At 38.6% G+C, this 23843-nt stretch overlaps 1 protein-coding gene across 3 annotated transcripts in view; it reads left to right on the forward strand.

The window, feature by feature from the left end:
- The first annotated feature begins 460 nt into the window (after positions 1-460).
- Positions 461-23843, forward strand: part of RAI2 (retinoic acid induced 2) — a 32444-nt gene continuing 9061 nt past the window's right edge. For all 3 annotated transcript variants that reach the window (XM_044442562.1, XM_044442561.1, XM_044442560.1), the window contains exon 1: positions 461-753. The gene's annotated coding sequence lies outside the window, so the exon portion shown is untranslated. The remainder of the gene's footprint in view (positions 754-23843) is intronic.

The following is a 23843-nucleotide window of genomic DNA, read 5'->3' on the forward strand; positions in this document are numbered from 1 at the left end:
CGATTCTGTTCCCCTTGCTGGGGCCGCCTCCGCCTGTCTTGGGCAGATGTCCTTTCTGTTCCTTTCCACAACCCCAACGTCCCTGTCAGAAAACTAGGCGCAATCCCTCGCCGTCTCTTTTCCACCCCGAGAAGCGCCCACCGAGCGAGCAGGGCCCTTTAAAACATGAATGCGCTCGCTCCACGCTAGCTTGCACGCTTTGCGCAGCAACCGCGGGCGGACACAAGCCAGGCTATGTCCGACCTACATCACCGACGCCTCTTCCGTCGAGCATGCGCATTACCCTTCAATTTGGAGGCGGGCACAGCTAAGCTTCTTACAGTCCCGCCCCTCGACTCTCTTCCCCCCCCACTACACCACCGCAACTTCAATGCATGCGCGCGCGTGCCCGCGCAATAGGGCGATCGCGCGCGCGCGAGGGCGAGCGAGCGAGCGAGCGGGGCTATTCCGACGCCAGACAGCAGCAGGGCAGGGCGTGTTATAGCGGTTTGCACAGCGGTTCCTTATTGCCAAGCGGGCGGAGGAGAGGGGAGCGGAGCGGAGCGTGAACCCAGCCTGTCACTTACGTCCGCTGCAAGGACGCAGAGGGGAAGGCAAGGGAAGGGTCTCTCTGCTCAGCTGCGGCGCTGGCAGCAGAAGCAGCGGGGGCAACCCGAACGAAAAGGGAGGAGAGAAAGCGCCGAGCGCCTGTTTCTGCATAGCCTGCCCGGTCCATGGAGCCCAGCTGAGGCAACGCCAGGCGAAGAGACCGAGGTAAAAATCCCCCTGAGCGGAAACAGATGGAGGAAGCTCCATAGGCAGAGGAGAGGACGGAGAGACGCTGCAGCCAGCCAGCCAGCCAGCCAGCCGCCTCCCTCCCCCCGCGTCGCCCTGCCTTGGGAGGAGGGCTCGGGAGCTGAAGGTTAAGCGAGGGAGGGGGCGGGCGCGGGCTTGCCTGGTGGGGGGCGAAGGGGGAGGGGCGGGAGTTGGCGGCTGAACCGGGCAAGCCCTGCAGCCAGCGCGGCGGTGAGGCGTGCTGCCGAGCCGGGTGACAGGTTGCTTGAGCCCCGGGAGGAGCGAGCAGTCCAGCTACCGGGGCGAAGGTGCCTGTCCCCGGCGCTCCGAGAGGATGCGTTGCAGGCAGTCGGCTGTTTTTAATGTGCGGCAAATGAGGAAGGCGGCGTGATCTGGGATGGAGGGGTTGAAGGTGTTGTAATGATAAGGCAGAGCCCGGGGGGGGGGGGGGTGAAAGGCCTTTTCACGGTAGTTTAGGGTTAATTTCCATCCACTTTGGTCCATGAGGAGGAGACTGAGGTTGTCGCGAAGCATCCATTTTGCTATCTGATGGGTTTGACTGCACGGAAGGAATTGATTCCTACTTTAAAGGGATGCTTTAGAAAGGCTGTGGCTGCTCTCTTAAGTCCCCACTTGGCAGGGTTTGCGGTTCTATTTTTGCCAATTCATTGAAGGGAGAGGCAGGGAGCTGATCCCAGCAGTGTCTTCAACTGACAGCATCTGCTTCTTTGTGACTTTACGTAGCAGTCCCAAATTGGACCTGCACTATGCCTTCGCTCTGGGCCATAAGAGAATCATTCTTGTATTCTGGAAACCAGTATAATGTGAGAAAAGATGAAAGAATCTAAGAATCTAACCACATATACCAAGGACTGTGCGGCATTTATGGGAATAATCTTCCAATGTATGGTGCTGACATTTCATATATTCTGTGGCCTTCCTACTTGGGTGGAAAAGTTGAATTAGCAGATTTGTGCTTGGGTGTGTTTCCCCACCCCGATTTCTCCCATAAAAGACTGGCTATTGTTTCACTGAGCACTGAAGGAGGTCTGTATGTTTAGTGAAATGAAATCTCATTGCATTTGCTGTGCAGAGTTAGAAATGTTGCCAAGCAGCTGCTGCTTTGTGTTTCAATTGCTGTGGTCCCAGGAGTAGGTTTCGGACAGGGAGTGACATGGTGTGTAAATGATGAAGGAAGAGGGGTACTAGGGTCAAGTGCAGATTTATGGGTGCGTTGATCTCTCCCTGTTAAACTTCTCAAAGCAATGGAAGGTAGCGATAGATCATAGGTTTGGGGATTTCAGGAAATATGCAACCGTTTTAAAAATTATAAGTAATATTTCAATGGCAAACTCTTTCAGTGTTAAGCAATTTTGCAAGCAACGGTTCAATTGGTTTGGAATACTGCCTAATTCAAAGCAATGTGGCTATAATGAGATTCAACATGGATGATTTAAAAAGTATTTGTAATCACTGCTGAACAATATCTTATGTGAAACCCTTTAAAATACTTAAAAGATTTTAAAAGTTAAGGTTACTTAGGAGAAAAATAATTGCTCTGCTTCTCTTTCATCCTTGGTGCATTTGCTGGTTTTAGAGAAGGTAATTGTAGATTTGTGGGGGTTTTTAAATTTCTGGCTTTGAAGGTGCATTATCATCTTGATTATAAGAAGATGTGTAAACATTTCAGTGAAGATTTTACATCAGCAAAAGTGCTACCTGGCATAATATACATTGTGGGGGAAAAACACTTGCATCTAATCACATCTTTGGTCAAGTCTTTAATTTTTGAGCTATACCTTACTCAGTTTTGCTGCTGTTTTACATTGCTTGGTGTATAAATGCAAATAAATACTATTTTTAAAAGAACATATTTTGATATATTCTTCAAATAAACTTGTAGCTTTCTCTCCCTTTTCAATGTGATCTTTCTTGTGAAATGGTTTAAAATAAGGATGCCACATGCTGATTAATTGTATGTTCCTATTTTTAGTAGATTGTGCTGACCCTTTTCTTTCCAAAAATATGTTTGGCTTATTTCTTTGTGTTTTGGTCCAATATATATTCACATAAGGAAAGGAGTTCTCTCTCTTTTAATAAAATGAAATGGTGGTTCAGAACAGGGGAGGAATTTAGTGAGCCAGATAAAATCCAGACATTATGTTCCACCATATTTGTGGTGGAATCTGCTAGAGGAAAAGCCACCTTCTTAAGCAGCATTCATTAGCTCTAATATCTTTGACGCTGAGTATCACATCAATTTTATAGTACTTGTCAGTGATAGAGATCTCCACTAGGGGCCTCACGGAGACAGCCAAACCCACATGTTGTAGCTAGTTTCTTCTTTTTTTAAAATAAATATAAAGGAAACAACCTTCGCTAAGTAACAAAAGGTGAGGCCTCAGTCTTTCATAAATAGTGGAAGTTCTGCTTTGGAAATCTAAGGTGGTTTCACTATCCCAAAAACTATTTATTGGGTGGCACAGGGAGAAGGTAGAGTGGGCTTTGGACTAATTAATATCTAGAATATGAGGAGGATTTTACAAATGCTTTGAAACAGTAGATTTCTAACTTTTGCAGAAGGTTCTTCAAATAGAAATGAAATATAAATTTTGTTAATATGTTGCCATCCATTAAAATTTCCTATTTATATTTTGCTGCAAAATTAGTTAGATGCAGCAGTATCAAAATTATCCTTAGACAAGCTTTAAATGCAATAATAAACCGGCTGACCTCATTGTGGTGGCATGTGGAGATTTTGGACTACAACACCTGCACATCCCTGTCTGTTGGCCATACTGACAGAAATTGACATTCAGAACATCTGGACAATACCAGTTTGGAGAAGCCTGTGCTAAGTCACAGTAAACCTCTGGGGATGTTTGCATATAGTGGTTGCTATATGATGTCCAAGTCATGGTAGCAGAAGTTAAACATGGGTTAAGTGAGGCACAATTAATTATTCATTGTAGGTTATTACCTATTCATTGTAGGTTAACTGTGGGTTATTTAACCCACAATTAACTTATAGTGCCAAGATTTGGACAATATGTAGCAACAATATTCAATGGTCATGGAATGGCTTGTACCATGAACATCTATGCATTAATTAAGCATGTTTTGCTACCATTGCATGTGAACTGGGTCCCTGACTCTCCTAATCTCCTTTTTTCCTTTCCAGCTTGTGGCCCATCTACCTCAGATAGCATGGCCAATGGTCATTTGATGGCATACAGAATTTAAAGCTACAAGTTGGAAAAGACTGGTGTTCTAACTTGCATTTTTTAATAAACTCAGCTCAGAAAAATTGTGGTTTTATTCTAACAATGTTTAGTTCAAATGAACCAGGCTCAAACCATAATGAAAATAAACCACAGTTCCTTAAAAACTCAAAGTGAATGTTTCCAGTTTGCTTCAATCATGTGCAAAGTATTAGAGGGTGTCTGTGTGCTTTAGAGTTGTTTCAGTATGTACTTTTATGGTTTAATATGTCAAACTAGGCATTCAAGATAAGTCAAAGCAATGGCATTCAGATAGTGCTTTCTTTTTTAAAACAAGGGGCAGATTTAGGTAAAGTTATGCCCACTCCCCCTTCCCCCGGAGAAAACCCGTAATAGCAGACCAGACTTCCAGTAGCTATGTTGTTGATGTCATTAGAAATGGCTGGGTATTTATCTTAGATTAAAGAGCTAAGGATAGTAGGTTGCAATTCTTCAAGAAAATAAAATGACCCCTAATCAGGCCCAGCTGTCCAGCTTTTGTTACATGACATGAGAGTTTCTTTATTTCAAATGCTTCTAGGTTGCAAAGTTGAAATTATATGTGAGGAGTTTTATGTGACAAATAATTTAACCTCAATTACTTTTGCATAAATCATGTAAGTGACTGTCAGGAGCAGCTATATCGTGCTATTGATGTATGCGGCTTTAAAGTGAATAGACATCCATGGCAGAAATTCACACTAATTATTTCAAACTAATATGTGAGCTCCATATAATGGACAGTATCCAGTGGTACACGAGCACCAATGTAAATTACACTGTGCTATTGTAAAGGACCTCTAGTGCAATACCAGTGATGCTGGGTACATATTCCCCAGAAATCTGTCATGCCAGTTAATGCTATTGGCTTTGTGCCAGAGAACTCTTACAGTAACTAAATGCGAAGTACATTAGTGCTAGTGTCCAGGTTGATAACAGCTGATTGATTTATCTTCTACAGCTCCTGGCCATCTACCTACAAGCTCCCACTTTGCCTCCCTTTCTCACAGCACAGCTCATGATTAGTCAAAATTCACATATGTGAATTTATGTAGGAATGCAGCCATGGACTCTTCTTGCTCATGCCCTCAGTGGTCTAATCTAGACCCTACTCCAGACCTCCTTTTCTGCCCACCCGGCTGCCCTGGACTGGTTATCTTAACACACGTGCCTGTTTCTTCCTGTTACACCATTCTGTTATAGGAGCAGCTTGGCCCATGGTAGCCACAGAAGTCTCATCTGGTTGTTGCCAAAAGTTTCAGTTCTGCTACTGCAACCACACAATATCTTCATTACTATACAGATATAGGCAAATGGTTCTTCCCCTCACTTTTAAAAAAAACCCCTTAAAAGCAGTACTGATCTTGCAGAAATATCATGAGAGATGACAGGAAAGAGGTCCATCCTACTGCAGAAAGGCATTAATTCTCAGGCAAGGCTGTGCCATTGGGATTCCCAATCCATTGCAGCTATTAGCCTGAGCTTTTATGGGAGATATCCATGGTAGCAAATCTGTTTTGTGAATACAATTCAGCACTATGGATAACTCCTAAAAAGCTCCATCTGGAAGGCTACAATGGATAAGGAGCCTACTGATACAGGAGTCAGCAACCTCCACTGTTAATTCCCATTATCCTCTAGTGGCAGCCTTTCTCTGAACAAGGATCAACAGGGAAAAAGGAAGGGCTTGCATTGTGTCTTGAGAGTTATGTGTAATGGAGGAAGCAACGTTAGGGAATATGAGAAGACCATTTGTATTGCCTTCAGTAGGGCCAAAGTGTCACCAGCTTGTACACACAATTGCATTTGTTACTCAGAAATATGAATCTTCAAACAAGATAATGTTTTGTTAGTTATTTTGTTTCCAATTTTATGTTGAAAATACTTAATGATAACATGAATGAAATATATAAGTAGGAATTATGGCTCATTGAAATCGGCAAGTCTGATTAAACCTGCTTAGGTTTCGGCGGCTAGGTATGTGAAATTAACTGATTTACATATAAATAAACATTTAGAATTAAGGGTATTTGGGCATTGTGCATTTGCAAGTCTATGCGGTTAGAGTGAAAATGGTTTCTTCAACAGTGACTAAACAAGAAAAAAGAGAAGTAAAATGGGAACCAACAAATGTTCTTGTAATGACAGCGTAATTGACAAATGATTTGTGTGTTTCTCCATGTTGAACATAAGTAGAAAATAGGCTGGTTTAGCTGTAGATGCTTTTATTTTCCTACCAGACTACATTGTGTCAAGCGTTCAGATACTACCTCTACAAAAGAATGCAGGCCTTCTTCTTGACAAACTGCAAAAAACAGCGACGACTTTGCAGGCTGTTTTAAAGGAACTTGTTTTTGTTTTTCTGTAATTTCTAAGAGCATCTGCTTATGCTTTTTCAGCTTTGGAAAAATGGGAAGCAAGCTTTGTTTGTTGTAACCCACTTTCAGTTTAATGATACACTGATATATTTTTAAAAGGTGCCAGGTAAGAGAATATTTCTTTTTCTCACAATTGCTTTTAATTACCTTGTCAACATTCAGAGATTATATTATATTTTCTACTAGTATTGTAGGGTTTGACATTGATTTCACATCCACGGTGCGCTTGTACATCTACCTGGGGCAGCAATGAAGTACTGAGAGATGGGAGACATGTGCCCCACGATCCTACAGGAGATATGAGTGAAGCTGTGAGCTTGATTTGAATCCTAAGCATTCTCTGAAGCACTGAGGCATTGCAAGAGTGTGCTTCTGCACAGATTGGCCAGAAATGTTCAGAAAACCAGTTTAATTGGGTTAAGCAGACTATCAGCCTTGGCAGTACTGAACAGATAAGGGAAAACAAGAAATATAGTTGAGATGATCATGTTTTTATAATTTAATTAAGCAAATGTTTACTTTATTCTCCCTTTAAAAACACATTCACATACTTGCTGCTTACATTGACTATTTCTCATGCAGTTTCTGAAATTTTGTGAAGATTTGTATTCCAGTCCTTTCTGTTAAAAGAAATCTGTAAAGTTGGTGCTAGGTTTTCTCCCTGGAAAGCTGCATGCAACATTAGCAATTTTTAAAACCACCATAAAGTCAGTCTTCATTTTGTTCTTCCTCAGTTTTAAAGGATTTGAAATGGAAGGAAGAGCTGACATCCTCTCACGGCAGTGTGTACAGTACATTGGTGTATACAGTAACACTGTAATGTGCTTTCCATGGCAAAGTTCCACAGATGTCATCTGGAGAAGAGTCATTTTGTTCTCTGGAGGTCATAGCAAGGTCAGAAGTCTGAACCAGAACATGGATTATAAACCAGAAGGGATGAAATCACATTGGACAGATTAAAGCTTACTGTTTTTCACCTAATGCCACATAATAAATACAAAAATATATCATAACTTGAAATACTCCAAAAATTGATTCACTTATTTGCTAATTTATTCATTGAACAGGGCTGGAAATGTCATAATATCTTGGGAATCTCACCACCCTTGTTCCAATGCAGTATTGTTGCTTTTTCAAAATGTTATTTTCATGTGCAGAGATGGGATGTTTTGGGATGGAAGGCGAGCTGGACTTAGGATTTTGTTGTTGTTATTTTGGATCTATCTATGATTTGGTTCAATGTAGGGCAGGGGGTGGGGGTTGCTATCATGCTTAAGCCTGGATTGCTGCATTGGTGACAATTGAATGATATTCTCCCTTGGTACAGTTGGCTATCAGTCCTGTAGGGTGTTTAATAAAATTATCCATTTGGCCCAAACAAGTGAATATATGTCAGTACGGGGGGGGGGGGGGCAGGCGGCAAGAACACTGAATTATGCAGAAACCTCTGCCACACAGCACTGCTGATATATTACAGTTGCAATAGCAATCTCCAGCTCAGCATGTGGGTGATGCTTTAGGGCACATAAAATTAAACACAAGATATAAAATTAAAGCATAGCATTCACAGAGCTGCTGAGAAGGAGTAACTTTTACACATTTTCTAGAAAAAAGGCACTTGAAAGACAACATTAGATTTAAATGCAGTCTGCCTTTCATATTTCCGAGTGTTCTGTTATCACTGAATGTTTTGACAGTTTTCCTACTGAGCAGTTTAACTGAATAAGGCCTTAAGACAGAAGAAGTTGTTTGGTGTTAGGAAGTAACATAGAGTGGAATAGGAAGGAGATACTCTTCCTGTTTGGGTAGCGTCTTCCGTTCAGCTTAACAGTGCTCTTCATGATTTCAAAACACGTTTCTTTCCTTTATTTATCCCTTTCATGACATTTAGCCTTATGGTGTTTGACCTGCTTGGGTTTTAAAGTAGGTACTGTGGTTGAAAATCCAAATATAGAGCATACTTTTAATCATTAAATACATCAGTTGTGCTTTTTTCCTATTGTTTCTAATAATTGGTGCGAAATTAAACACAGCTTTGGTGCTTTGTTCTTTGTTTCACTTTTTACATGATAGTTCTGTTGGAAGCTGTTTCATAATTAAACGCAGAGCTGAGGCTTATGAAGGAAGTTGCAGAATTAGACCTAGTACCTATATAACATTAGCTCCCTCAAAACTGTGGGTTCCATATCACATCCAGCCTCAGGAACATAGGCACTTTCCCCCAGCATACATTTTATCCTCTTCCTTTTATTTCTGGCCTTACTGTGGCTGCAGTGATGATCGGTGCTCCAATTAATGCTACTTCCCTTTAGCTGGGCCTTACTAACTACTTAAACTATGTGCCATAGTAAACTGTAAGCCTAAGAAGACCTCAGCAGTTATAGGCAGCCTATAAAAATGTGTATAAACAAACAATGTAAGTAACATAGTAAGTATGTTAAGTAACCTAAGTAACATAGTAAGCTATGGTTGAAACTCTCCGTATTGTGCATCTGTTTAAAATAGATAGATGCTGATCTGGTCATTTTGCCCTCATTCTCCCCACCCTTTCCTTTTGTGCCCCTCTTTGCACAGGCATTTTCTTACTAGTGACCTCCCACAATACTGCCTCCTGCGAGCAGAGATCTCCATTCAAGTAGGCTCTGCACAAAGGACTGAAGAGGCAGTCTCATAATGCAGATTGGTATTTGGCATTTACAGTGAAGTTTGTCTTACAGTTTTGGTGACTCTTGGCCAATACATTTGATGTCTGTAGGATCCTTGCTACCTGATATCCCATGGATTGAATTCAGCTCCTTAAATATGCAAAGCATGTGCTGCATCAGTGAATCAGGACGCTGTTCCTCAGTCTATCCTTGCATGAATCAGCTTGTGCAGTCCAGGGAGTCATCTGTTTAGGCAGTTCCCTGGTTCCAAATAAACTGGTATAGGAAGGCATTGGTATCTCAATGCATATTCATCCATCAGACAAGAACATCTAAAGCGACAGTAGTTCTGTAGGACTTACACGGTTGCATGCACAGTCCAATATTCCATTATGTTTCTTGGGTTAAAAAATGTCCTTCTCTGAGAGGAAATTTTAGCAATAAGATCCCTGTTTCTGCACAGCAGTTTAGTATGAATTATTCAGTGATCAGAGCATATTAATACAGCAGCTTGCATGTTTATGATCCTCTGTCACTTCAGTATGCTTGACATAGTAGAGGTGTTCGTAATGCTAACATAGTTTGGTGCTAGTAAAGGAGGACAGCTTTTTGGTTCATATCCAGGAATTTGACTTGATTGAATCCATGTAGATACAAAATATATTAGCAATCATATAATTATTAGAAGTTCTGAGATTTTCTGGTGAAAATATTACAAGCAGTTGAGACAGTTATTTAGAAACCGGCAAATGTTTATTTTCGAAATACCAAACATCTATTGCGTGTATTCTGCCCATTAAATGTTTACTATTAAAGGGAAGTAAGCACTTTTGAAGCATGGCTTGGGGGAAGGCAATAACTTGTCAGTAGCAAGATGTAAGTGGGAAAGGAAGGATGGTATTAAAAGAAGTGACATGGTTACAAAATAAGAGTAGAGCAGAAAAGGACAAACAGCCACACAACGTAGTGACATAAACAATATATGTTTTGATGTGGGAATGCTGTAATGTTTTTATTGCAATTTGATTGTTCTCTCATTAGCAATGTCCTCTCACAATATAATGTCATTCAGCATTGGTGGCAATAAATATTATTTAATACCTAGGGCAATTTTAAGCTTGCTTTCTTTTTCTCTAGTAAGTGTATGACTGTTAGTGGAAACCTACTGTGAAATATTTTTAGCAGTTGGAAAGATCACTTGCCTCAATATATACATATAGATATGCAAAAAATGATTTGTATTTTCTCATAATTAGTCTTTTGCAATTCTTACTATTTGTCCTCTGTACTATGTTTGTGTGTTACATATAGGTCAAGTGTGAAGTTCTTGTTTTTAATTTCTTTGATGACACTTGTGCATTAATTTTCAAATAATGCACTGGAGATTTCTGTCTCTATTTCTAGTCTGGTGTATGCACTCAGAATATACTATATATAGCTGCATTTCTACAGAAAACCCACTGCAGAATTGATCACTAACCACTGTGAAATGCCTTGGCCTAATCTGCCTGTGTAAAACCACATTCTGTTCTGGGAAAGGACATTTTTTGAAAACCAGATAAGTAATAGAATTGCTGTAAATATTCTGTATATTTCAGCCTTTTTATAAACTCAGTATAAACAGGATTTACTAATATATCCCATTAAAGAAAGCATTTCGCTTGACCCTTTGATTCTCCACTATACAATTATACAAATAAGAATGCAGTCATATACATGTTGAATAAGAAAAGATTCCTACAGTTCCCAGCATTCCCTGAGAGTTCTGTGCCTTAAATATCCCTACAATGAATGCTGTTAAATACCTCTCTAATTAGCTTAATATATTAGACATATGTATGGATGTTGTTGTTCCTGTTAGCAAAAACAAAACATGCTTTTGTAGAAAAGGTGCTTATGCAGGGGACCATCCAGTGCAGTATTTGACACAGTATGAGGAGCTACTCATACTGTGTCACAAATATACTAGAAACATAAATTGGCAATGTTCTTTGCATGTGCAAAAGTTCTTAGGTGTGCATATGATGTCATTTTACCTGTCTTTGGTGAACAGTTGATTATCACAATATTATACTCACATATTAAGCAGTAGCAACTTTATGCATGGGGCATTTGTAATGTACTTAAAGACATACAACTGAAATAGGTAAATATGTTTATCCTCTAGTTCATGGGGCAAAGATTGCTCTGCATATAGGAATGTTTCGGTGCATCTAACCAAGTGTTGTCTGTATACTTCACTGATTAGCAACAGCTTTCAGGGGATAAGGGCTTAGCGAGGAATTTTTTTCCAGTGCTGTCTGGGGATGCCAGTGATTGAACCTGTAATCCTCTGCTTGCTCTTCCACTGAGCAGTGAAAGAGGAAATTGTCGGAATGTTTTGCTTATAAATATCTAACCATTCATCTGTATGCATTACTTCTCAAGCCTGGGAGTTTTGAACTTGAGGCTTCCCTCAGTAGAGAACCACTGTAATGCAGCTTGCCAAAAACGTTCAAGAAAGAGAGAGATTTCATCTCAGCCCACTGAAGCATGCTAATACTCATCAAAATAAATGCTCATGTGGGCATAAATACCTTGCATATTTATCTCTTATTGGTACATGATAAACCCAGGGTTAGTACTCCAGAATGAATCATTCCAGTTAAGCTGAAAGGAACTAGTGTGGGATTAAAAGTAAAGAGGCATTATAGTATTACCTTTTCATGAAGCATAATTTTCCAGATGAGAAATGGTGGGTTGGGTATTCAGCCCTATCCTAATGATGATCACATCTGATTATGAAATAAACTTCCAATACGAATGCCCTACTGCATGTTTTGTGCATGCAGGCATGTGTGTTTGGGTGGGTGGGTGGTTTGATTGTAGCTGAATTTCTTCAGAGGGGAAATGACAATGGGTTGCTACAAAGGAGGGCAGCTCTTCCTTTGCCAACCATCTGGTTATTTAATGTGGATGGAATATTCAGGGACTTGCCATGCAGGGAAGCAGTGAAATGATGGCAGCACTACGTTGTGGTTATGATTGCTGTCAAGAAAGAGAGAAATGCTATCAAAAGGTTTAAAACTAATAATATGCTCAATGATTTGAAAACTGAGAGTCTGCCAAATTACTGGGAAGGCCTTTGAAAGAGTGTCATTTGTGCACTATGTAGGAATATGCAGAAGAATATTCTTTCTGGAAAGAAATCTTCAAACTTAAGTGTTTATGGAAGATATTCCAGAAAAATTCAATAGTTTACATACCAATGAATCGTCAAGGACGGCCTAGTATCATCAGCCAGGAAGTCTTAAATAACCTTGATAGGATACTGCTAAACTACTTTTTCTCATTTATGCCTTTAATGTAACAATGTCTATACTGGTTTTGTGTCTATATACAAGATAAGTTTGTGTGTATACGAGGACATGAGAATGAGTAGCACAGTATTAGTCTTGTGAGTAAGGAAGTTTCTAAGACGTGATTTCTGTAAAAGTCATATATGAAATATGTGCACAGTAAAGTCAGTTCTACTTTTGTAACTGGTCAGTACAACTGACGAGAAGTTTAATAATGTCATTAATTTTTTAAAACTAATCCGGGTTCTTCATGAAATGAAGTCAGCAATGAATTAGGCAGAAGGTAGTCATGGTGAACTCTTGCTGTGAAAAGAGTTGAGCAGGAAGGTTACCCAAAGATCTTCACCATGGCTTGTGTTGATATAGCCATTAATAATGGCCTGGAGCAAAGATTAAGCAATGAAAATCTGAATTTTCACATTTTATAACAGCCACAGAAAGATCTAAGATGAAGAAGATTCATGTGGGCAAGGGGGAAATGACTTTGAATTAAATAAAAAGCTGCTGAACTCGCTGTTGTTTATTAAAGAGATAATAAGTATGGCAAATGGAATTATAGTGGAAATTACAGCAGAGGACAGTGTTTCTATTTTAATATAAGTGTTCATCTATGCAAATTGTACTCTGTGAAGTTATTAGTTCCTGGTTCCTGCCAAAACTTTATAGGTGGATTTTTGTATGCAGAAGGGTTATAGAATCATAGGTCCTCCCCATCAACCCAATTTTATAACTTCATAATTGTACGATTTTATAGATGATATTATTATTATTATTATTATTATTATTATTATACAGTTACTATTGTATTGTTGGTTGTTTAACTAGCTTCATGTTGTACCCCCTTCTCAATTTATCTAATTTAATTTATTTTCTTTAATTATCATTATTGTTTATTTATCTTGGTTGGGTATTAATTTTATTGTACTTGTTGATTGTATTGTATTGTATGGTATTGTATTGATTATATTGTAAGCAGCCCAGAGAGCCTATGGCCAATCGGAAGGCATATAAATCAAATCAATCAATCAGTAACACAATATTATGTAGTAGCAATTCTCAAGAGATTCTCTTAATGAAGTAGTACTATTTGTGTTCGGTTGGGTGTGGGGGGTATAAAAAAAAGTGGAAATGACAAGAAGTAGTTTGAAGTGCTATGCTTCTTCTGCAAATACGATGAAAGCGTTTAACAGTGCAGTCCTATACATGGGAAGTCCAAATGGCAAAGCTTTCCGTTCTTGGAAGCTCCCATCTTGCCAGGCTCTTGCTATCAGGCTTTATGGATTGACTCCATAAAGGAAGCCACAGCCTTGATTTTACAAGAGTTGAGGAAAGGTTGTCATAGACAGGACATTTTGGAGGGGTTGTTGGCGCATAACAACAGTAGGCCTTAGAGCTCATTGAATATCTTCTCTAAGACAGAGGCATGAATGGAGGACTGAGAGGTTGTTTGATCCATTAGATCTGTGGCTTCTTCTTCCTAGCCCACCAAGACATCCCTGCCACACCCATTTGTCTCTTCCCAAAGTTGGGGTTCCAACCTCAAGAACAGGGCATACAGGGGCTAAGAGTAGTTCAGAGCTCTGTCTCTAGCTTCAGAGGAGGAGATCCATCGCATCCTTGGTCCCCTGGGATGCTGTCTAGTGGCCATGGGATTGCTTTATTGTAAAAGTACTGAAATTAGATGAGTCTATCCTTCCTTTCACCACTTTAAAAAATGCATGTTCCTGCTCACTTATACACCAACATCCACAAGCAGAACCACCTTCCCTGCTTTTTTGCATTTGGAAGAGAGAGTTTTTCTAATCTTGAATAAGCCTTGGTTAATTGATAACTTTCGCATCCTTTTTTCTCCTTTACTACTCCAGCCTTCACACACAGCAAGCAAATTAGGAAGCATAGACACCTGTGGGTGTGTTGCACATTTAACAACAGGAACAAAAGTAAGCCTAACACTGGCACACAATCACTTTCAGGAAGAAATATATAGACAGGAAACATGCAAACATTGACTGGAGAATATCTAGAGGCAAAGTAAGTTCTAAGAAAATTGCAACAAGATATGCATGTGTTTTTAAAAGATATGCTTCCAAGCCAATTTAATTGGGCTTCGGTTGTCAGTATCTTTAATACTTGAGGGTGATGCAAAAGGAATGCTGACAATCCAGTATTGGAACTCAGTTTGTTTCTTCTTATAAAATTGTTTTAAATAGCTTCATTTGAAACAGACCTAAACAGAGACATAATCCTTAGGAGATTAACTTTTCATTTCGGCAAGCCGATTATCAGGATCAATAGTGATCAAGATATGTAGATCAACTGGATCTGCAGCAAATCCTTGGTTCTGGCACTTTGATATGGAACTTTTGTTGCTATTACTTTGTGCTTTCTACTCCAAGATTATGTCCTTATAGGGCAGGGGCAGGAAGATTTTCTTCTAGCTCAGGGTTACATTCTCTGGACTGCTGGAATATATAAGTAAAAAGTGAGTGGTGGGGGACCGCTTTTCTTTCTGCTCTTCCCTTTTATTACAAATGTAGCTACATTACAGCCACACGCTTCTTATTCTCTGTTCAACTGTTTCCTGAGCAGAGGTTGCATGGTGCAACAGAGGAGGGCAGGGTCTGGGTCAAAATTCAAGTGGTGGTCCAAGTTCAGATAATTTTAGTCAAGCAATAGGATTTCAGTTGTGATGGATGGGAGTCTGAACTTTCAGTCATTTAAAGCAGGATATGCTGCAAGACATCTTTTGTTATTTACTATGTAGTATTTGTGACCACCGCCTGCAAAAATGAATCTGACACTTAATTTGCAGGAAATTCAAACTTGCTGTTTAGTCTTATGGGAAAAAAAGATATTTTTACAGGCTCTTCTTAAAACTCCATGAAACCTGCATGGAACAAGTCTAGTGCATTAATAGAACCAAACCAAGCTATGCAAAATACATTAATCAGCTTCAGCTTCCAAAAACGTATTTAGTAAACAACCAAACAGTTGCTTTTATAAAGAAAACAAAACACAGACTTTACTATGAACTCTTTCCAGGAAATGTAATGTTTTCAAGCAAGTTGCAGATAAGCAGAGGAAAGGCCCACCTGGGTCTGTGTGAAAGAAATAAAACTTGGCTCCCAGCCAGCAACTGAAGAAAGATTTTGCACTTAAGACTATTTTGTGGATGGTGACAAGTTTCCTAAGAGGAAGGGAAAATTCAAACTGACCAATCAGTAGTATGATGTTCCTGCATGAAGTCACCTTGATCAAACTACTTCCAGGTGTTTCCTGCTTGCATTTTAACATATTGAGTTATGCTGGAAGGGGAGCAGAGTAGAACCCCAATAAAGATGTTTGTACCTGCAGATTCCCAGATCTGTCTTTTGGGCAAGAGTTGCAGTATAAAAGTGATGGGGATGCTGTTTTTCTCACAATAATGTGTCCTACCTTTGTGTTAACTACTTATTATTTATTCAGATAGCTTGATAACCTGATTGTGTTTGGTACAAAATGTGATGGTTGAATTGCCTAGAAGGTAGTTGAGTGTACTGACAGATTTGTTGTTAATACAACAACCACCTTTCACAGTCACAGATGAAAACGAAGCCAAAAGTACAGCCAAATAATTGAATATGTCACTATTACAGCGACATGGCCATAAATAATTAGTCAAGATCATCTTATTGCATCACTTTTCCATAGAATTATAATTTTAAATAGAGAGCACAAGCTTCTGAAAAGAAAGTTAAATAGTTAAACCCACAAATGCAGTTGTTCTGAAATATATGGAAGTAGGGATTTTTAAACTGTTCTATGAGAACATAAAACAGAGGATAGAAGACCTTGGCCAATACAAGAACACTCTTGATAATGCCAGCAAAGCACGTATATTACAATCTGAAAGAAACTGCCTATATACTGCCCAGAAGGTTCAAGGGACTGAGGAAGGCCATTGTTTGTTAAATCATTTGTTCAAACAGGCACAAGTCTGGTTTTGATAAAAGCAGTTAGTACTCATGGTGGCGATAAGTGAGACCGGGGAAAAAAAGATCAGCTGGTTAATGTTCTCTCATACCTAATCTGTCCTTTCTGCACATAGGCAATTTTTGTGTCACAAGTATAAGAAAATTAGCTGAAAGACAATAATGTGCATCTGTAATCAGAGCACTTCCCTCCTTTTTTTCCACTGGATTTTAAAAAATGGTATCAAGATTATTAAATACCAATATCACTAATTCTATAGTATGTTTCTGGGGTACATGAACTAGGTTAGAATTTACAATACAAAGCAAGTGTAGCTATATAAAATTAGTATGCTGGCCCAGGTCAGGAAACACTTTAAATGAATAACAATATGAACAAAATGTTTGCCTGGTCACATAGCTCTTTCCTTTGCCTTGTGAACTAACACACCAGTAAAACTCTAATTGATAATAGTTTCCGTTTTTGTGAAGTCCAGGAAACTGGTTTGGAACAAGCCAGAATATTTGAAGTTGGTTTAATATCCTGGTTTGTTGCAAATCTTTTCAACTGCACTTTTCTGGTTTTGGCAAAACTGAAAGCAATGTTAGAGATTTCTTTCTGGTGTCAAAATGTTGTCCTTTCCCTTCTCTATTTCGGAACAGTGTACCATCAAATTTTCCCAAGATTGTGTTTTTTTTACTGTGACAGTTGCTATTTTATAGTGTGAAAAAAGTTCACAGAAATATAATTACCTTCTACTCCTTCATGCTTTTTTTCTGCAATAGCCATTGTTATGTAATGTGGGTGGGGGAAGAGAACACCTTCCAGTTGTCCCTTGTCTTGCCATGCTGTGCAGGTATTCTTGTTGGCATCAGGGTTGCCTGGTACATTTTTCACCCAGATCCAGCTGTGGTCACACACAGTTTCACACGATTAGCCGGGCTGCAGAGTGGATCAGAATATACAAGAGCATCACATTAGAAATGATGTGGTGCAGATAGACAACATCTACATCCAACTCAGATCTGTAGCCGTTGTCCATCCATACCTGCATTACTTTTGTATCCAAATGTGCTGTACATCTCCAACCAAGTTAGTCAGTTGGGGTCCGCATTATTTGAGATGTGGGAGACCCATGGCTATACTGATCTTTCTTTTAAAGACATGAAGTAAAAAAAACAACCTCCTGAAGGAGTAGAATGACAATGGGGGGATTAATTCTTTTCATACCCACGTTTTCCTAATCTAAAGTTGTGTTATATCTCATTGGGAAAAATTTATAGGTGCTTATTTGCCCACAATGGATCTATATGCTAGGGAGAACTATATTAGGGATGTTAAATTGTTTCCTGGCAGGCAGCCGTTACAGACATGGAACCTCTCAGGAGAAAGCGTACAACACTAAATATCAAGGTTTCCAGCCTTGTCTTTGTTTTCATTGGCATCACATTTAATTTTGCAAGAGAAGAAACAGAACAGATGGACAAGCTACACATTGTCTAATTGATCAAATGGTATTTATTTCTAAAATAACTAAAGGCAATTATTCATCAAAAAAACAAAGCATATTTTTTGTGGAGTAGGGAGGAGATCTGTTCTTCTTTCTTCATTCACTGGAGTTAATATTTATCACAGTTGGTGCCTGTTATGTGATCCGCACTTATTGGCTTAAAACATGACAGTTACACTTTTATTCCTTTCTGGTTTTTCAGCTGCTACTTATAGCCTGGAAGTAATTAACTCTAGATCATAGTAATATGACTTCTGTAACCTAATGTTCTTGTGACAAGAACATCCAAGTAATTGCAAGGCAATTGTCTGCTTTCTCCTGCATCAGTAGTGGGCCCAACCCTGTGAAATGCTGAGTAGCTCTTCCTACTGATGGTTGGGCTCCAGGGATTCACAAGATCAGGTCCTGAAGTAATTATACTTCAGCAGAAGAAAATCATGGTTATTTCAGTACCTGCTAGCATCTTACTACATTAATAAGGAAGAGAAGTTGGGAAAGAGCATGTCTTATCAGAATTTGTTGCAATAGTGGATTCTTAAATAAAATGAATGCAAACATGACTTTGCTGTCTCTCGCTCTCTTCCCTCCACACAAGCAGTCCTATAACTATTCTCAAACATCTTCCACAATTCAGAGTGAGGACTCCTGGAAGGGAAATTTCTCCATCTATTGGTGACTTTGCCTGCCATGAGTCTGTTCTCCTCTCAGCTGCTCAGTATATTGTTCAATAATATTAATGCTTTTGTAGTACTTTTACCACTGACCACCATAACAATCATGAATACCGCTGCTACCAACTTGTAGTGTTGACTAGATGAACAATAGTTGTTACGACTAGTACTAAGTATTAATAACACACAGGGAAGTAGGCGATGGCATGTGTATTGTTCAGATTCTATTGTCGTAAGATACAAATAGACACAAACAGAACATGATTTCAAATAAATGGGGAAACTGATTCTTCACAGTGTTGGAATCTCTTTTTCAAGTCAGTATAGTAGATACAGTGTGGACCTTAGACTAAAATTGTGGAGCTCTCTAGGTGACTTTGCACCAAGCCCACCTGATGAGGTGAATTGGAGACTAAAATGTCCTGAGATCCTAGGAAAAGTGTCAGATAAAAATGTAATACATTTGCTTGTGTAGTGTCTCATTTTTACATGGATGTCAGTGTTCTTTATAGAAATATGTTCTTTTTGTATGAGTCAGCTGGTAAGAAAAGCAAACCCATCTTGGTACTCAGATACTATGGTGAAAGTATTTGGTACTGGCCATAGTTTTTGGTTTTTGTTTGGTAAGCATACTTTTCTGTGCTTGTATGTGGGTTGTGGGATGAGACTATATTGAATTCTTATGTAACAAATGCAAAATGCTGCTTAACAGGATTCATAGTTATTTATTACTTAGAAAATTAGTAATCTTCTATGACGTGGTTCAGTGTGAGGATAAAAAAAAAGTGATATATTGTGTGCAAGAAATGTACTTGACTGTAGCCATTGAATTCAGCATTCAAGCTTGCCCTGTGTTTTGGAAGCAGTGTTTTATATTTAAATATTCCTTCTATGTATTTGATTTTACAAATCAGAGTAATTTTTGCTTTTGTATGTTTCCTTTAACTATTCTGGAAGTACACTGACAGGAGCGGAAAAGGGTGTTTAATATGACTTTCTTTCTCTTCTCAACAGAAAATAATTACTGACTGAAAGAGATATCTTGAAGGGACAGTGCTCAAAATAGGCCTCTCTTTCCCCCTAAGCTTCATAATGAGCATTATATAGAAAGGGAATAAGAGATTTCCTTTGACAGTTCTATGCATACACATTTTTACACTCTAATATCCAAGTGAACCATGTACATTTAAATTCCAGTATGTGAAAAATATTTCAGCTTCATTTGCCCTTGTTTTCTTTTTCTACTGAAAATTAAGATAATTTAATATAAAATACTATGCATTTCAGGAGAAATATCACTTTAAATCTTCATGCTACAGTGAGTGCTAGCTGGCATAGAATTCTTTTAGTTAGAGTATAAATTTTAGTGTTGGATTTGGTGCTTAAGGAAATTCGGCAAGCAGCAGAAACATTGCTCTAGTGAATGCTACTATTACGTATAACCCAATGGGAGCCCATCTCCCAACCTGAGGTAAAACAAAGTTTAGGCTTGAATTTTATTCTGGGTAAAACCTGAGGAAACAAATATCAAAATCATTTAAACTGTTGTGTGCTTGAGTTCAAAACTATATGGTATATGTTTTCTTTTACTAATCTCAGTTTAGTCTTTAAGAACTTAGTCTATGTATGTCCAAATTAAGGCTGACTTTTTTTTTTTTTTTGCATCTCCTTTGCTGTAATTATTTAATTCAGTTGGTCATCTTGACAGATTATGTAGGTATGCTAATGTCAGTAATTTTGATATGCCAGTGAAAAGGTTTGTCAGTAGAGATGTAAACAACAGAAATTCTTTAACAATGATAGCAAACTTCAGTCCATCCACTAGGTGCTCTTAAACACTTCCATTAAAATAATTTACTGCTTGCTTTCATAAGAAACTTTACTAATTATTATGGGATAGTACCATGTTCCAAGCTATAAAAAACTGACAAAAGATCCATTTTCAGCTGCTGTCACATAATTTGAAATCAATCATTTTGATTTAGCAATATTGGATGATTAATTTTTTTGTTGGGAGAAGAGAATCATAGCTCTAATAGTGGCTGCCATTTTTTTCTGAAGCATTCTTTAAATTTTTGAAAATTTAAAATAGCTTTTACCATTGAAAAATCTGCCTCCTTTGTCACACCGGAGATTGCCTGAAATGGATGACAGTTGAATTTCTCGAGAAAAATATGCATTTTTATAGAGTGTGAGAGCTTATTTGATTTGAGAGGTCCAATTGTTTAACTCTTTCTAATAAAATTATAAAAGCGATGCCAGAGGTACAATCCAGCCATTGTAACACAGAGTATGCAATTCCATACTACTGAAATTTTAAATCTAAAATGCTAGTGGGTTTTTTTTTTTTTTGCATTTGAATTTTTTTCTTTAAACAAAACTCTTCCAAATCTCAGAATTTAAAATACTCTTATGTCCCATGACGGAAGCAGAATGAGTGATCCACAGAGCAATCTTATGCTTGTCTAATTAAAAGTAATATCCACTGAATCCATTGCCACTTACTCCAAAAGATGATGAAATGGGGAACTGATTTATTAAATCAAGGTGGAGGAGGTGGAAACAGTTGAGGATATGGTCCCAATGCCTTGCTAGTAAGAGCAAATTTCTAACCATAGGAATAATGAGAGCTGCAACTGTTCAGATAAAGATGATTTACAGAAACCACAAAATGTATACCAAAAGTTTCCATTATTTTTTATTTTAAATATAAGTTACAACAGTTACTAAGGAAACAAAATGCAATCGTTATTTACAATATAAAAACCGAAACACTATTATTTGTTTTTGATGTGTTATGTTCTCATAATAGCTCATTTTTCTTTGTTTTTCTGGGGACTGTAATATCAATGAAAAATGATGCTTAATCATCTGTGAGTAGGGACCCTTTAATTATAAACAGAACAATTTGTTTAAAACTCATTTTCCCTTAGGAGAATATCAACTTTCAGTATAAAATGACTTATAATATCAGCATAGTTATATGCGCCTCCTAAGCTCTCATTCCTAAAGCAATCATCTAAACAGAACTATCACCAGGATATCTTCATGAAAGACCTAAGCTATGGTGCTAAGAATGTGATTAGCCTCTTGCATTGAGCAGGAAGACATATCCCAGCTTTGATAAACAACCTCTGGTTTCCTAAACATGAGTCATAGGCATACCTACATCAGCTTTTCTTCTCAACAGTATTTGTATCAATTACTAGATGTGGTGAGAAATGGACCTGAAAACATGCTAAAATTTCTAGATACACTACATGAATTTATGCACGCTCCAATCCCTGTCTATCCCTTTGGCAGACAGATGCCACTCCAGATGGTGAAGCCATCTGGTGGACAGTAATTAACTTCTAAAATGAGAGGTGATGGCAGAGCACAATTTATTTTTGTAAAACTGGTTTGGTGGCCCTAGTAAGTTTAGTAAGTTGGAAGCCTTCAGGATATATCATGAGACACTCATTCAAGCAGTGTAACTTTCCAGAGCTGAGACCTGGTACTGAGAATAGAACCAGGGACCCAGGTTAATTATAACAAGGTTGGGCAACTGCTAAATCTCCAAATGTTGTTAGACTGCAACTCTCACCTGCCAGACTAGTGTAGTAATGAGTGAGGTATCATGGGAGATGCAGGTCCTCATCTGGGATACATATTGTTCACCCACGTCTTACGTTTCCAGAAGTAGAAAGACATGGGTATGGAGTTTAATTCAGACTTGTCTAATTTTCAGGAACATGTGACAGCTCCGTCCGCACCCCTGCCATTCCTAACATTTATGTAGAATTTTCTAGTAAGCAGAGCTCAGATGAAGGAAGAAGGAGAGGAAAGCTTGTGTGTTTACAAAATTATTCATGTCTTGGTTGTGATACTAAGTTTAAGTGTACCATTGGCACAGAAAAGTAAGTGATAGATAGATAGATAGATAGAATGATATAGATATCAAAATATGTTTTGAAATTACCTGTGAGTTCAGAAATACTTCACTTCCATAATTAGCACATTCTATATAATACATAAAACAGTATCATGCTACTGGAAACAACTGTAAGAGCAGGGAGGGGTTTTATTGTGGTGTCTATGTTTCAACTAGAAATGACTAGTATTAGACAACTTCCTTAATTAAATTTCTTCACTAGTTTTTTTCCTTTCAAAGAACTCAAGGTGGCTTACATAATTCTCCTCCCCTCATTCTTATCCTCACAACAAACATGTGAGGTGGGTTAGGCTGATAGTCTGTGACTGACCCAAAGTCCCCCAGTTAGTTCCATGGTTGGGCGGAGACTAGAACCCAGTGCTCCTGCATCACACTGGCTTTCATGTAGATAGAAGGAATTCACAAACTCAGGTATAAGAAAAACACACTGACCATGAATATCTGAAACCACTCACTTTGGACATTGAAATCCTGACTTCAGAAGCTGCACATACTTCATGTACCTGCAAACTGTCCCTTTGCTTCTGTACAGGTGAATGTGTGAACAAGACAAAATACTGTAGTCATCTATAGCTTCCCATTATGGCTGAACCAATTAACTATAGTTACTGGATTCCAAACCAACCAGTATATGAAACCATTAATTAAACTTGTCTTCTAAATGCTGGCTGGTTTGGAAACCATTAACAAAAGCTCTCAGTCTGGACATAATGCAAAGCTATGGTTTACGGCTTCCTTCCCTCTTATGGAGAACTTTTATGGAGAAAAGTATCAACAAAGTGTTAGCAAAAATCCTTGACTTGGATTTGATTGTCCAAATGCCACCAGTGTGTTCTCATAAAAATAAACAAGGTTTTTCACTAGTGGGTCATCCAAGTGCCTGATCCAGCAGGTATCTTGTGTGACTGCAATGGGGGCCATTTCAGTGGAGGTCATATTTTACATACTTTATAGATTACATTTATACCAGTCCTTTTAGTTTTCCTTACTGAATAATAGCAAAGATTCAGGTGGTGAGTTCTCCAGTTATTCAGGAACTTCCACAGAGGGTTCAAATAATAAATATATATTTTTGCACAAATAACAGAATATTTTTAAATAAAACTCTTCAATTTTATTGTTTGAACTCACCTTGAAACATAACAATGGCATTATGACCTAAACTTTCATGACCTAGAGGCCTTTACCTGGCAGAGTCTATCACAGGTTTGGGCGACTCATCTTTGCTATTTCATAATCACCTCTAGATTTCTAAAAAGATGAATTGTTTCAAACCAGTCATCGCCTGCAGACTAGAATGCTGCCTTTCTCTGAATACAGTGCTTTTATTTATGACTAGACCTTAAAAAAAACAATTGGAGCCTCAAATATAAACGCTACAC

Source organism: Varanus komodoensis, unplaced genomic scaffold, assembly GCF_004798865.1.
Source record: "Varanus komodoensis strain SLA01 unplaced genomic scaffold, ASM479886v1 scaffold4, whole genome shotgun sequence".
In the NCBI taxonomy this organism is placed as follows: domain Eukaryota; kingdom Metazoa; phylum Chordata; class Lepidosauria; order Squamata; family Varanidae; genus Varanus; species Varanus komodoensis.